A 13,978-nucleotide genomic window follows, 5' to 3' on the forward strand; every position below is an offset into this window, starting at 1 on the left:
CGTCACAGCTACGCACCGCGGCGCCGCCATCTTGGAATTGGGGAAAACATTGGGCGCCATTCGTATTCACGCGCATGACCGACTTCCAGAATAGTCACACGTGATGCTCCACCCTTTCACAGATTCCTCGCACATGGGCCTCCTTGTATGCCCTCAGCGAGCGTACAGGCCTCTGCTGATTATATAGGCCTCTGCTGATAATTATCCGCTGACCAGCTTTTTTGTGTCAGAATTCCATTGTCTTTGTTTGGGCCGAGTGTTAAATTATCAGTGAGGATTACTCAAGCCTGTGTGCACCCCCTAAAAAGTAGCGTTACGTAATTTTAGAACGGCGCCATATATGCATTCCCCAATTGGCCCGTCGTCGGATTTTTGAAGGCAGTTCCCGTCGTGCTTCATGACAAAAGTCCCATACCTTGAATGACCACGGACATGTTTTTATAAACAAACGGTTTATTACCACTGAGAGAGTGGGAGGATGGAAACTTTCAAACTGAACGTTCCTGTTTCCTTGTTTTGTTCCGGATTCTGTAATGTCTGAAGGACACATTCCACTGGCGCTACGGAATGAGAGATCTGCAGTCAAGGTCCTATTGTTTAAAGGCAATGTCGGTGGTGAAAGATTACCGCATGACTTGGACCTCAAATTGGACATAACAGTACAGGAGGTTCTCTTGTTTGGCTAATTGTAGGCGAAACGCTTGGTTCCAGATTTCATCTACACCATCGTGGTGGTACCTCCTTGGTATCTGTACTTGCTGCTGGGCTTTCAGCACCATCTGACTTGCTTTAGTGGTGCTACAACAGTGCATTTCCTGATTGCTGATGCATTCTGTGTGGGATCTGACCAAAGTGTCCGATGTGCAGTAATCTTCATTCTGATGATGCAGCATGCTTGCACGAAGGGAAGGAAGGAACACACCTCTGACGTTCCTGAGGCACGCGCCTAGATCTATGGTAATCTATATACCCCAATAGTAATTATATAACGTTCTTGCCCCTGCTGGTCGAAGTGGGTGCAAGAATTGCCTGAAACCAGGTGTCCGTCATGCTGGTAATTTTTTATTGAATCAAACAATGAAGATCACCCTCGGAGATCAATTGTATAATAATGTCGTGTGTCTCAGTGAAGAGACTGTCGTGTGTCTTCACTCTGCAGTGAAGACCTCAGGGTGACGGATGGCCGACCGAGCTTTACCTCCGAGGGGTATACCCAAACTATGGCGGTCCTTTTACACGCACGGGAGTGGAGGGTAACAAGGCTTACCTGAACGGATGTCACTGGGCGTCTTCAAACCCACGACAAATAAACAAGACAGACAAGAAATTGAAAATGTACAAATAATTGGTTAAATCTTACTTTAATTCACCAAATGTCCGCCCGTCTGTCTGTCCGTCCGTTTGAAGGACCACAAAAACGGCTCAACCGATCGCAATTATATTTTGGGTGGGTAATCCTGGGATCTCCTGGAGTAAAATAGGCTATATTGTTTTTCCAATTTTAGCTTTGGCCTCCAGCATTTTCAGGTTTGGACTCCCGCATAACGTTATTTTCCCGGGTGCCACACAAACGGCTGCACCGATCGCTGCACCGATTGGCTGCACCGATCGGACTCGGTGACCTCGGACAACGACCTTTTTATAAGGACATGGGTTGAATCCCTGTTTGAGAGAATGCCAACCCCCTCGCCGCCATCACGGCCGTCTCTCCAACTCACAATCCCACGAGATATGCGGAAAGGACGACCCAAAACCAATTATCTTCTTTTTGATTCATATGTAAACATCATTAAAAGTAAATAATGACCTCGGCCAAAGTTCAAACGATGTGGGTTTAAGGCCAAAAAATATATATTGCTGGTCTCTGGTCAGACCAAAGTTCCAGAATTGATGTGGCGATACAGTTTTTTTTTCTTTTCTTTTTTTTGAAAAGCATGGATTGCACATATAAAGGTGTTGTTTTTTTGTGTCCTCATGCCTTGCGGTCCTCCTCATCTGTCGTGGCGCCGTCCAGAGAGAAATTAAAGACAGCCAATGGGACAGGTCGGCCTTTTTATAAATAATGAACACAAGCTTAAGTTATTTTAAAATGTATTTATTCTGAAAATCATTAAGTTTTTCAAGCATATTATAGACTGCCATTTCATTCTCGAGATCGCCTCGCCGAACCGTCAAGCATTCCAATGCGTCGATCGCGTCAACACTGCACATGCACAAGTGGTCTAACAGGCGATTGCCGAAGCATTTGAATGCTGAAAAAACCGCGCATGCGCAAATGACTACACCCCTGGACCAATCTTCGTGTACGGGAGGACGCTGCATGTGTATCAAAGCCGCGCATGCGCAGATGGGCTGTATGGTGTGGTCCAACTCCCACGATCTCTTCTCCCAGTCCACCAGTTTATCACAGACACTTACAACTTCATGACAAACGAGATAGGATCCAGGCCTAACTAACGAGACCACCGCAGCTCTCTAGGCCTCTGGTTGCTTCACACGAACCAGACAAAGAACGTCTTCCTTTCAATAAATGACAATATCCAGCCGATTGGATTCATGATGGCACGGCACACAAAACTACTCATATCTTTGGAATGGCTGGTTGGATTTGGACAAACTAAACGTACTTTCGTAGGGGAGAACCGTGCGCGAACGTCGATACCAATGTCGACCCTCACAACCCGTATTTCCCGAGATAGCGCACCCGCCCGGCAACATGCATGCATTATATGGCTCCTCACGCTCGAAATCGCGTTTTCAGTGAGAACGTGACGTCACGGCACACTTATTTGCAATTATCTCGTCTCGGTGCCGCCTCAAGTATGCGCGAATACTTGACGTGGCGCGGCATTGTTTGTTTAATGTGCTCTATAATTTATGATGTGCTCTATATGATATAGATGGCGCGCGCTGTTGTAGGTACTGTTGGAAATTTGAAAAAAAAAAATTAGTGACGCGCAGGGTCAAAATCGAAGCGCGCGCTGACCAGAGACCGGAAATATATTTTTCTCGGCCTAATCTCTACATTAGAGAATTCAACATAGCTATTTGGGCGGTGTATAAGCCAACAGATCGCTGTCTCCATCGATCTTGCCATGGCCGTAACACCTATCGGCTCAAAATCCTTTTAACTGTTGACTTGGTAGTTTTTACAATGAAGGAAACATTAACAATGTTGTTAAAAGTCTATTTTGTGATTGGAGTTATGTTGTTTGGAATGAAAAAAGATATATCGAGTTCAAGTAAATGACGACATGCCATGATGGTTTCTACCTTCTAAACGTGAACTTAGCGGATCGCCATATGCAGATTCGCCACGGACCAAAGATTGATGTTTCTATCCGTGAGCGTACCAGTTTGTTTGCGAACGGGTACGTTTTTCATGGAAGTCCTTCACGAACTTGCTATCCATGTCTGATGTGCGACTAAAGGTGCTACATGAATGTGGAATTTATTTGTTTCATGCTTTAGCATTCGGCGTATTTGCATTGCCTGTTTACTTCTGACCTCCCACCCGTGCGTAGCACGGGTATCTCACTGGTGAAAATAATGCCAGGGAACAAATAATGTGCGGTAAAATCTAATTCCTATATTCAGGCGCCTACATACGGACTCATATACAACACAAGGGGAAAATAAACTAAAGTAAAACTGTAATGTGGTGCGTTGCCTGGTACTCAGCTCAGGTCTCAACGATGATTTTGGTGGCATCGCCGGTTCCACGTCCCTGCGCGGGAAGACATGCGTTGGCACGAAGTCGCGTTCACTGCCAACCGCCGACGCGAAGCAAACAATCCAGAGCTCCTCCCTCGGTGCTTCTCGCTGGGCTGCACCAAGCTCCGACCGTCCCGAACTTCCCAGGTGCAAATGACACGAAGCGCAGCCGTCATAAGCCAACGCCCAGAGAGAGAGAGAGAGAGAGAGAAGGATTCGTTCGCCTTTACCAACGCCTGGAACAGGGAGAGCAAAAATGTGACTGCCTGTCACGAACCAAGCACAAGAGAGAGAGTATGCAAAATGCAACCGCCTGCCATGAACACTGGAACAGAGAGAGAGAAAATGGCAGCGCTTCCCCTTTGTGTTCCTGGTGCTGGAATCTTCGACGATGATGTCACACCCTCACCAATTGTGCCACGCCATCGCATAGCTCCTCCGTTCTTTAACCAATCGGTCTTCGGGGCATGGCCTCACGGTCATTCTTGGTGCCCATCGAGAAGATTCGAGCTGGGTGGTGTCAGTGGTAGTGTCCGGATCCGGTCGGCGATTGAATGAAAAAAAATGAATGATCGTTTTAAGGCCATTTTCCCCGCTAGAGCGGGGGTTAGCCTTGCGGGCCCCATGACAATCATGGCTCCCCGTTTGAGGCAATGTTTTCATGGCTGGATGCCCTTCCTGACGCCAACCCTTGGTCACGCTCTTACGATGCGCAGGGAAAATGTTTTTTCCGGTGATTTCGGCGAAAACGGCGATTGTTTTATTTAATTTTGGCGCTGATCGCCTGGCTGGTGGTGTAAGTGCCAGAAGAACAAAAGGAAATTACAGAGGCATTTACAAACAGGAAATCTACTCTTATACTCCAAACTAATTAGCATAGCTCCACCCCTCACCATGGAGACACATAACACTTACGCGGACATCCGGTCCTGACTTAATTACAGGAGGGCTTCTCTTTGCGACATTCGGAGCACACTACCCTATACAATCCTATCTGGTCTAATGTATTTCATTGCCTAACCCCATACACGTAACAATACCTTCAACAACAAGGAGGAGGGAGTTGAGTGGACAAAGGAGGCGAAAAATAGATATTTTGTGTCGCAGGTTTTGACCACAGTGTGGTCGTTCTTGTTATTGGTAAGTCAGAGTTTATTTGACCCCGAGGAGTGGAAACCACCACTTAAGGGGTTTTTTCTTCCTTTTTTTTCTCCCAATTTCTGATTGAGCAATCTTGTAGCCAGCTGGACTTTCGGAAATAAATTTTGCATCAATAATGGGAATAAAAAGTATTTGTAATTGACATATTTTTTTGACCTTGACCTAATTTTAAGGTCACGACCGAATGATAGAATTATTACCATTTTTCACCAAAACTCGACTCTGAAGAGGTTATGGATGGAATCTGACGAAGGAAACCTGATGGACAGGTCGGGTGAGTGCGTGACAACAACAAATTTATTAGACTTTGGTGAAGTCCGAATCTGGATATGAAATTTTTTAAAGTGATTTTCACCACAGAGAGATTGGACCAAAATCGATATTTATCACTAAATCTGAAAAGGTTATGGATGGATTCGGATGTAACTTGGTGGACAGTTTGAGTGTGTGACAGAGAATAATTGTTTAGATGCTGTTGAAGATCTGGATTGAGATCAGGTCTCTGCGTGGATACAAAATGTAAACCGTTCATCCTGATTGATGATGTTTCCATCTGAAGACACAAACAATAAAGTTTTGTACTAATATTCTTGTAATGGGTAACATAACCAGTTCCTTGTTAGTATAGTGGTAAGTATCCCCGCTTGTCACGCGGGAGACCGGGGTTCGATTCCCCGACGGGGAGGTGTTTTTTTATGTTCTTTATCAGTCTCAGTGACGTCATGGTTAGAGCATCCGCTTTGAGTCTGAGAATTCTGCGGTTCGAATCCCGGCTGAGTCATATCAAAGACTTTTTAAAAAGATTCTTCCTGCTTCCTTGTTTGACACGAACAGCATTTAAAAAGGAGAGAGGGAGGGAGAGAGAGCACAAACAAAGAACCACATGTTGGAAGCCATTGTCCAGCATTTATTGGGGGCGAAGATGGCCTCCTTCTGTGTTGAATCTTCTTGTGAGGGGACTTATTACATGACATGATGCTACTACTACATGATACTACATGATATTACATATTACATGTGAGGGTACAATGTCTGCCTTTCTATGATAGGGACAGGATTATACTTGTTGAAGGGTTGACTTGTATTCTGCAATTAGTGACCCAATTTTTACCTGTGACATGTCGCACGTCTGCAAGTGCTTCACATTGTTGTTGTGGTTCTTTTTGGGGGTCGATATTTGAAATATGCACCAATTGGTCGACAGCTGCCGGAACACATCCACATCTGACGCTTGACTCCACCCACCACAGCACTGAGACAAAATGATATGGCCGCCATCTTGTTTCCTGTTGGCCGACCACATTGGGCCTCTGCAGATCAGGTATGGGATCATGCGCCAGAGCAGCGCGTCGCCTCATCCACTTTCCGTCGGTACTCCATGGGCCTCCGTCTGGCCAATCCCCATCTCCTTGAGATGCCAATCAACCTGCTTCAACCACAAGGCACGTGGTCGGCCGGTTGGCCTTCTCCACTCACGAGGCTCCCCAGCTGAGAGTATCTGGTGGGCTGGATCAGCATCCGGAAAACGAACCACATGTCCATACAGCCGCAGCTGATGCTCATGGACCATACAAGAAACAAATCTTATCTGAGTCTCTCTAAGCAACTGCCCATTGGACACGAAGTCAGACCAGCGATAGCCAAGGATTCTCTGAAGGGACTTGGTTCCAAAGGAGTTAAGTCTCATTCTCTGGCCCTTGGTGAGGGTCCAAGTCTCGCATCCGTAGACCAAGACTGGAAGCACCAAGGACTTGAAGACTCTGACATTCGTCCTCCCGCATAGATGCCGACACTACGACACACCATGATCCAGTGAATCCATGACTTCCGAAGCCCAACCCAGACGTCTCTGAACCTCTGGCTCACAACATGCGGAGACCTGAATAACATTGTCAAGGTAAGTGAATCTCTTTGTGACCTCAATATCTTCGCCAAAAACAGGCACAGACAAGCCAGCAGCATCCAAAATGTCATTGAAAGCCTGGACATTGGTTTTGACCCAGGAAATCCGTAATCCCAGCTGCACCGCCTCCTCATTCAGTGTCTGGAATGCCCCCGTAAGAATATCCAGCGTCTCCGTAAGGGTGACTTCTTCATCTGCGAAATCAAGGTCAGAGATCTTGACACTCCAAAACGATGCACCGCAGCCTGACCTCTCCGACATCCTCCCCAGAATCCAGTCCATACACGCGCTGAAGAGTGTGGGAGCCAGTACACACCCCTGCCGAACTCCAGTAACAACTGGAAATAAGTCAGAGATGGAGCCACCATTCACCTCATGGAGCACATCACCGAGATCAACATCTTCTGCAAGCAGCCCCTGACTAAATTCTCGCTTGCGTTCGGTGAGGACCCAAAGCGCAAGGATATGTTTAATGGATGACCTCTTTGGTGTAAATCCCGACTGCTCTGCTCAAATTTTAAAGTGATTTTTCATCATTGAGAGATTGGACCAAATACGATATTTATCACGATATCTGAAAAGGTTATGGATGGATTCGGATGTAACTTGGTGGACAGTTTGAGTTTGTGACAGGGAACAATTGTTTCGATGCTGTTGAAGATCGGGATTGAGATCAGGTTTCTCCGTGGATACAAAATGTAAACCGTTCATCCTGATCTGATGATGTTGCCAACTGAAGACGCAAATAATAAAGTTTTGTACTAATGTTCTTGTAATTAACAACATAACCAGTTCCTCGTTAGTATAGTGGTAAGTATCCCCGCCTGTCACGCGGGAGACCGGGGTTCGATTCCCCGACGGGGAGGTATTTTTTTGTGTTCTTAATCAGTCTCAGTGACGTCATGGTTCGAGCGTCCGCTTTGAATCTGAGAAGTCGGCGGTTCGTATCCCAGCTGAGTCATATTAAAGACTTTAAAAAAAGATTCTTCCTGCTTCCTTGTTTGACATGAACAGTATTTAAAAAGGAGAGAGAGAGCGCAAACAAAGAACCACATGTTGGAAGCCATTGTCCAGCCTTTATTGGGGCCGAAAATGGCCTCCTCCTGTGTTGAATCTTCTTGTGAGGGAACTTATTATTACAACTAGCGTGACTCGGCGCTGTGCGCGCCTCACCACACGTCGTTTCAGAGGGATAGGCGTCTTTGACCATTTAGGTGTCTTTTGGTTCTTCAGGGTTTTTTGGGTCTTCATCGTGTTTTGGGTCTTCAAGGCCATTTGGATCTTCAGGGTCTTTTGGGTATTTTTGTTATTTGGGGTATTTAAGGGTCTTTGTGGTCTTTTGGGTGTTTTGGATCTTCAGGTGTTTTCAGTCTTTGGGGTATTTTGGGTCTTCGAAGTCATTTTTTTTTTTTTTTTTTTTTTTTGTATACAAGATCGAGGCTCGTGAAAGAGCGAACATTAATCACACAGAAAGACAAACCGACACATAAAACATATAACATCGGGAGCGGTAGACAAGATGGGGAGAGAGGGGGAAGGACACAAACACAACATTTGAGAGCAGGGACCGAGAGACATGGAGACATCGAGAGATCTGAGAGATCTGAGAGAGGGCGAGGGCTTTGAGGGGGGGGGGGGCATGGGAAGGGGGCGGTGGGAGACGTATAAAACATATGGACACTGCCAGGACTTCCAGGAAAGAAGTTGGAATTTCAAACAAGGTGGATCTGGGGTGAATTAGCGGGGGTAGAAAAGATCAAGGTTTTGGATGGGGGAAGATAAGAGATGGTGGTGAACAGCTGTTTTAAAGACCTGGAGGGAGGAGTGGGATTGAAGGGAGTGAGGGAGTTTGTTCCAGAGGCGGGAGAAAAGAGGAATGAAAGAGTGAAGGTGAGCAGAGAGCCGAGATTTCGGCAGTTTAACCATCAGAGGGTTGCTGGCAGATCTTGTGCGACCTGTAGGAATATTTGGGGGACAGAGCACAGAGAGAGCTGGGGGTGCAAGACCGGAGAGGAGTCGGTAGAAGACAGAAAGACCACCTACCTGCCTGCGGTGAGTGAGTGAAAGGCCCTCAGAGATAGCTTCATCGCGGGAGATTCCAATAATTCTGAAAGCTTTGGTTTCAACAGCGTGAAGCCGAGCTAGGTGTGAGGCAGGAGCACCGGCCCATAGGGGAGAACAGTATTCCATTGAGCTGCGGATGAAAGCCTTGTATGTGGTGAGGAGCTCAGGTGTGCCGAGGAAGGACTTCGCACGACGGAGGATGCCCAGTCGGCAACTGGCTTTGGAGGCCAGCTTGGAAATGTGGTTTTCCCAAGAAAGATCATGGCAGATAGTGAGACCCAAAAGCTTGAGCGACAGAACTTCTTGGAGAGGATTGTTGAGAAAGTAGATGGGAGGGTTGTCCAGTCGATCTTTTCGGAGAGACATAGTAAGAGTGTGAGATTTGTCAGGATTGAAAGACATGTTCCACTTGTTTGACCAGTCTGTGATTTTGTCCAGGTCTTCAGAGAGTGAGGAGGCTGCAGACTGCCGATCTGAGGGAAGAGGAATGGAGCGGCAGAGAGTGGAGTCATCAGCAAAGAGATAGAGAGGATTTTCAAGAGAGTCAGAGAGATCATTGATGAAGACCAGAAAAAGCAAGGGGCCCAGAACACTGCTTTGGGGAACTCCAGCCTGAACAGGAAGAGGAGATGAGAGAAACCCATTCAGGGCCACACGTTGACGACGACTAGAGAGGAAGTCCGCCAGCCATGCGTGGAGATGTCCATGGATACCAAAGGAGGAGAGTTTGGTGAGCAGAGCGGGGTGCCAGACCGTGTCGAAGGCACGTGATATGTCGAGGGAGACAGCTCTAATTTCCTGTTTGGCATTGAGGACCTCCATCCATTGTTGAGACAGCAGAAGCAGCATGTCCAGAGTAGAGTGACCTGGTCTGAAACCAAATTGATGATCAGAGATTAAGCCATTGGAGAAGAGGAAAGATTTCATATCCGAAGCAATGATGGATTCCATGACTTTGCTGATAATTGGGAGAAGGCTGATTGGTCTGTAGTTGCTAGGATCTGTTTTTGCACCTTTTTTGTGCAAAGCGGTGATGTTGGCTGATTTCCAAGCAGATGGCAGTTGACCTTGAGCAAAAGAGAGGGTGAAGAGAACAGAGAGAGGGTGAGATAGAGCGGCAGAGCAGGATTTTAGGACCCGTGGGCTGATGCCGTCGGGTCCAGTTGCAGAATCAGAGTCGAGGGTTGACAGAAACTTTTCCACCTTGTCTTTTGGGTCTTCTGGGTATTTTGGATCTTTGGGGTGTTTTGGGTCTTTTGGGGTCTTCATCGTTTTTTGGGGTCTTCAGGGTGTGTTGGGTCTTCGGGGTGTTTTGGGTCTTTGGTGTATTTTGGGTCTTTTTGCTCTTTGGGGTGTTTGGGTCTTCAGGGTCTTTTGGGGTTTTCAGTGTCTTCAGGGGCTTTTGGGTGTTAAGGGTCTTTTGGTTCATCTGGATCCTTGAGAGTCTTTGGGGTATTTTGGTTCTTCAGAGTGTTTGGGTTCTTCAGGGTCTTCGGTTTCTTTTGGGTCTTCTGGGCCATTTGGGTCTTTTGGATCCTCTGGCCCTTTTAGAGTATTTTGGGTATTTGGGATGCTTTGTGTCTTTGGGGTCTTTGGGTTCTTCAGTGTCTTTGGGGTATTTTGGGTCTTCAAGAGCTTTTGGGTCTTCAGGGTCTTTTGGTTCCTCTGTCTTTCAGAATATTTTGGGTCTTCGGGGTGTTTTGGGTCTTTGGGGTCTTTTGGGTATTTGGGGTCTTTTGGGTCTTCAGGGTCTTTTGGGTCTTCGGGGCCATTTGGGTATTCAGGGTCTTTTGGATCCTTTGGGCTTTTAAGGGTATTTTGGGTCTTTGGGGTGGTTTGGGTCTTTGAGGTCTTGGGGTATTTTGGGTCTTCAGGGTATTTTGGGTCTACAGGGTCTTTAAGGTTTTTGTGGTCTTCAGGGTGTTTTGGGTATTCTGGGTGCTTTGGGTCTTCAATGTCTTTTTGGTCTTCAGGGTGTTTTGGGTCTTTTGGGTCTTTGGGGTCATTTGGGTCTTTAGGGTATTTTGGATCCTCAGGGCCTATATGGGTCTTTTGGGTCTTTGGGGTCATTTGGGTCTTTAGGGTATTTTGGATCCTCAGGGCCTATATGGGTATTTTGGGTCTTCATGGTCTTTTGGGTCTTTAAGGGTATTTTGTATCTTCAGGGGTCTTGGAAGTCTTAAGGGTATTGGGGGGAATTAAAGGGTCATCAAAGGTATGAGGTGCCTCAGCAGTCTAAACGTAATTAAGAGTTCACGGACTGTGTTTTGGGTGTTCATTTTATTTGAAGAAGAAGAAGACGTTGTGGTCACATTCAAACAAACATTCAAAACCATATACGTTTGCTCTATTTATCTATTGTAATAAGACTAGTGGGGTCACCCGTGGGAATCCCATGGGCATGTACACATGTGACATTTGGACATTGTCATTTAGATTTTAGATGCTGCACGTTCAGTTTTACAAAATGGTTACTGGTAATTTATGAGATCGACAAATGATGGAATCTACACAATGTGTTTACTTCTGATAACATGTGAATGCATGTGCGTGCACATGGGAAATACAGTTTTAAAGGTGTGATTACATCTCATGTAAAATGTGACTTCAAGAGCTCAAATCCTCTCCCTTCCCACCCCCATCCCTCCCACATCACAAACACTAAACTGGGGAGAGGATCACATACAGGGGAGTGGGTCACACACATGTGAGAGTACGTCACTCATGGGGGAGAGTGGGTCACACACGGGGAAGAGTGGGTCACACACGGGGAAGAGTGGGTCACACACAGGGGAGAGTGGGTCACACACGGGGGAGAGTAGGTCACTCACGGGGGAGAGTGGGTCACACACGGGGAGGAGTGGGTCACACACAGGGGAGAGTGGGTCACAAGGGGGTGAGTGGATCACCCACAGGGGAGAGTGGGTCACACACAGGGGAGAGTGGGTCACACAGGGGCGAGTGGGTCACACACGGGGAAGAGTGGAGGTCGCTTTACTCCTCCCCTTTCATTCCTTTCCAACTCCTCCTCACTTCTCTCCCCCTCCCCCAGTCACCTCTCCTCCTCTCTCAGTCTTCTCTCCCCCTCCCCCAGTCTCCTTTCCTCGACCCCCATTTCCTCTCCCCCCCCCCCCTCGGTCTCCTCTCCTCCTCCCCCAGCCGCCTCTCCCCCTTCCTCAGTCGCCTCTTTTCCCTCACTCCGGCAGTTGTTCCAATCAAGCAGGTACGGCAAATATTATAGGAAATTGAACTTTTCTCTTGGAGCAACACAGTGTAAATCCACCCCCTTGTCCTGTTCATTCATTTGTGAAATGTTTTGCAGAACAGTACATGCATAGTGACGTCATCGGACTCAGACCGCAATGATGATTTTCAACAATATTATCTGATACTTCATCCTGATTCATTGCAGCTTCATTGCATTGCAGAATTGCAGCTGCATTCATTGCAGCTTCATCCGGATTCAATGTTCCCCCCTCTGGGCCGGTGCTCCTGCCTCACACCTATCTCGGCTTCACGCTGTTGAAACCAAAGCTTTCAGAATCATTGGAATCTCCCGTGATGAAGCTACCCCCGAGGGCCTTTCACTCACTCACCGCAGGCAGGTTGGTGGTCTTTCTGTCTTCGACCGACTCCTCTCGGCCTTGCTCCGCCAGCTCTGTCTGTGCTATGTCCCCCAAATATTCCTTCAGGTCCCACAAGATCTGCCAGCAACCCTCTAATGGTGAAACTGCCAAAATCAAGACTCTCTGCTCACCTTAACTCTTTCATTCCTCTTTTCTCCCGCCTCTGGAACAAACTCCATCACTCCCTTCAATCCCACTCCTCCATCCGGGTCTTTAAAACAGCTATTTACCACCATCTCTTACCTTCCCCCATCCAAAACCTTCATCTTTTTTACCTCCGTTAATTTCACCCCAGATCCACTTTTTTAAAATACCGACTTCTTTCCTTGAAGTCCTTGCAGTGTCCATTTGTTTTATACCTCTAACAACCCCCACGTCGCCTTTCCATGCCTCCCAACCCTCCTCCGCTCCTTCCCATGCCCCCTCCCCCTCCTTCCCATGCCCCCTCCCCCTCCTTCCCATGCCCCTCCCCCTCCTTCCCATGCCCCCTCCCCCTCCTTCCCATGCCCCCTCCCCCTCCTTCCCATGCCCCCTCCCCCTCCTTCCCATGCCTCCTACCCCCAAGCCCTCTCCCTCCCACAGATCTCCCGATGTCCCTGTTCTCCAGTTGTACTTGTGTGCTTCCCTCTCTCCCCCATCTTGTCTCACGCTCCCTTTATCATATGTTTTTGTGTCCGTTTATGTTTTTTGTGATGAATGTTGGATCTTGTATACAAAAAAATAAAATAAAATAAAATTTAAAAATCTGAAAAGGTTATGGATGGATTCGGATGTAACTTGGTGGACAGTTTGAGTGTGTGAGAGGGAATAATTGTTTAGATGCTGTTGAAGATCGGGATTGAGATCAGGTTTCTCCGTGGATACAAAATGTAAACTGTTCATCCTGATCTGATGATGTTTCCATCTGAAGACGCAAATAATAAAGTTTTGTACTGATATACTTGTAATGAGTAACTTGACCAGTTCCTCGTTAGTATAGTGGTAAGTATCCCCGCCTGTCACGCGGGAGACCGGGGTTCGATTCCCCGACGGGGAGGTATTTTTGTGTGTTCTTAATGAGTCTCAGTGACGTCATGGTTAGAGCGTCCACTTTGAGTCTGAGAAGTCGGCGGTTCGAATCCCGGCTGAGTCATATCAAAGACTTTAAAAAAAGATTCTTCCTGCTTCCTTGTTTGACATGAACAGTATTTAAAAAGGAGAGAGAGAGAGAGCGCGCGCGCGCACAGACAAAGAACCACATGTTGGAAGCCATTGTCCAGCCTTTATTGGGAGTGAAGATGGCCACCTTCTCTTTTTTGAAATTCCAACCTCTTTCCTGGAAGTCCTTGCAGTGTCCATGTGTTTTATACCTCACCAACCCCCCCCCCCCCCCCCTCGCCCCTCGCCCTTCCCACGCCTCCTCCCCCCGCCCTTCCCACGCCTCCTCCCCCCAAACCCTCTCCCTCCCACAGATCTCTGGATGTCCCTGCTCTCAAATGTTGTGTTTGTGTCCTTCCCCCTCTCTCCATCT

General features: G+C 47.3%; 3 non-coding genes across 3 annotated transcripts; all 3 read left to right on the forward strand.

Moving 5' to 3' along the window:
* The first annotated feature begins 5,488 nt into the window (after positions 1-5,488).
* TRNAD-GUC (transfer RNA aspartic acid (anticodon GUC)) lies at positions 5,489-5,560 on the forward strand. Its single transcript has one exon. It is a non-coding gene; the product is annotated as a tRNA-Asp (tRNA).
* A 2,011-nt stretch (positions 5,561-7,571) lies between these two features.
* TRNAD-GUC (transfer RNA aspartic acid (anticodon GUC)) lies at positions 7,572-7,643 on the forward strand. The gene has a single exon. It is a non-coding gene; the product is annotated as a tRNA-Asp (tRNA).
* Positions 7,644-13,432: 5,789 nt separating this feature from the next.
* On the forward strand, positions 13,433-13,504 carry TRNAD-GUC (transfer RNA aspartic acid (anticodon GUC)). Its single transcript has one exon. It is a non-coding gene; the product is annotated as a tRNA-Asp (tRNA).
* Positions 13,505-13,978: the final 474 nt, after the last annotated feature.

The sequence above is a fragment of the Myxine glutinosa genome, chromosome 8 (assembly GCF_964187855.1).
Source record: "Myxine glutinosa chromosome 8, kmMyxGlut1.1, whole genome shotgun sequence".
In the NCBI taxonomy this organism is placed as follows: domain Eukaryota; kingdom Metazoa; phylum Chordata; class Myxini; order Myxiniformes; family Myxinidae; genus Myxine; species Myxine glutinosa.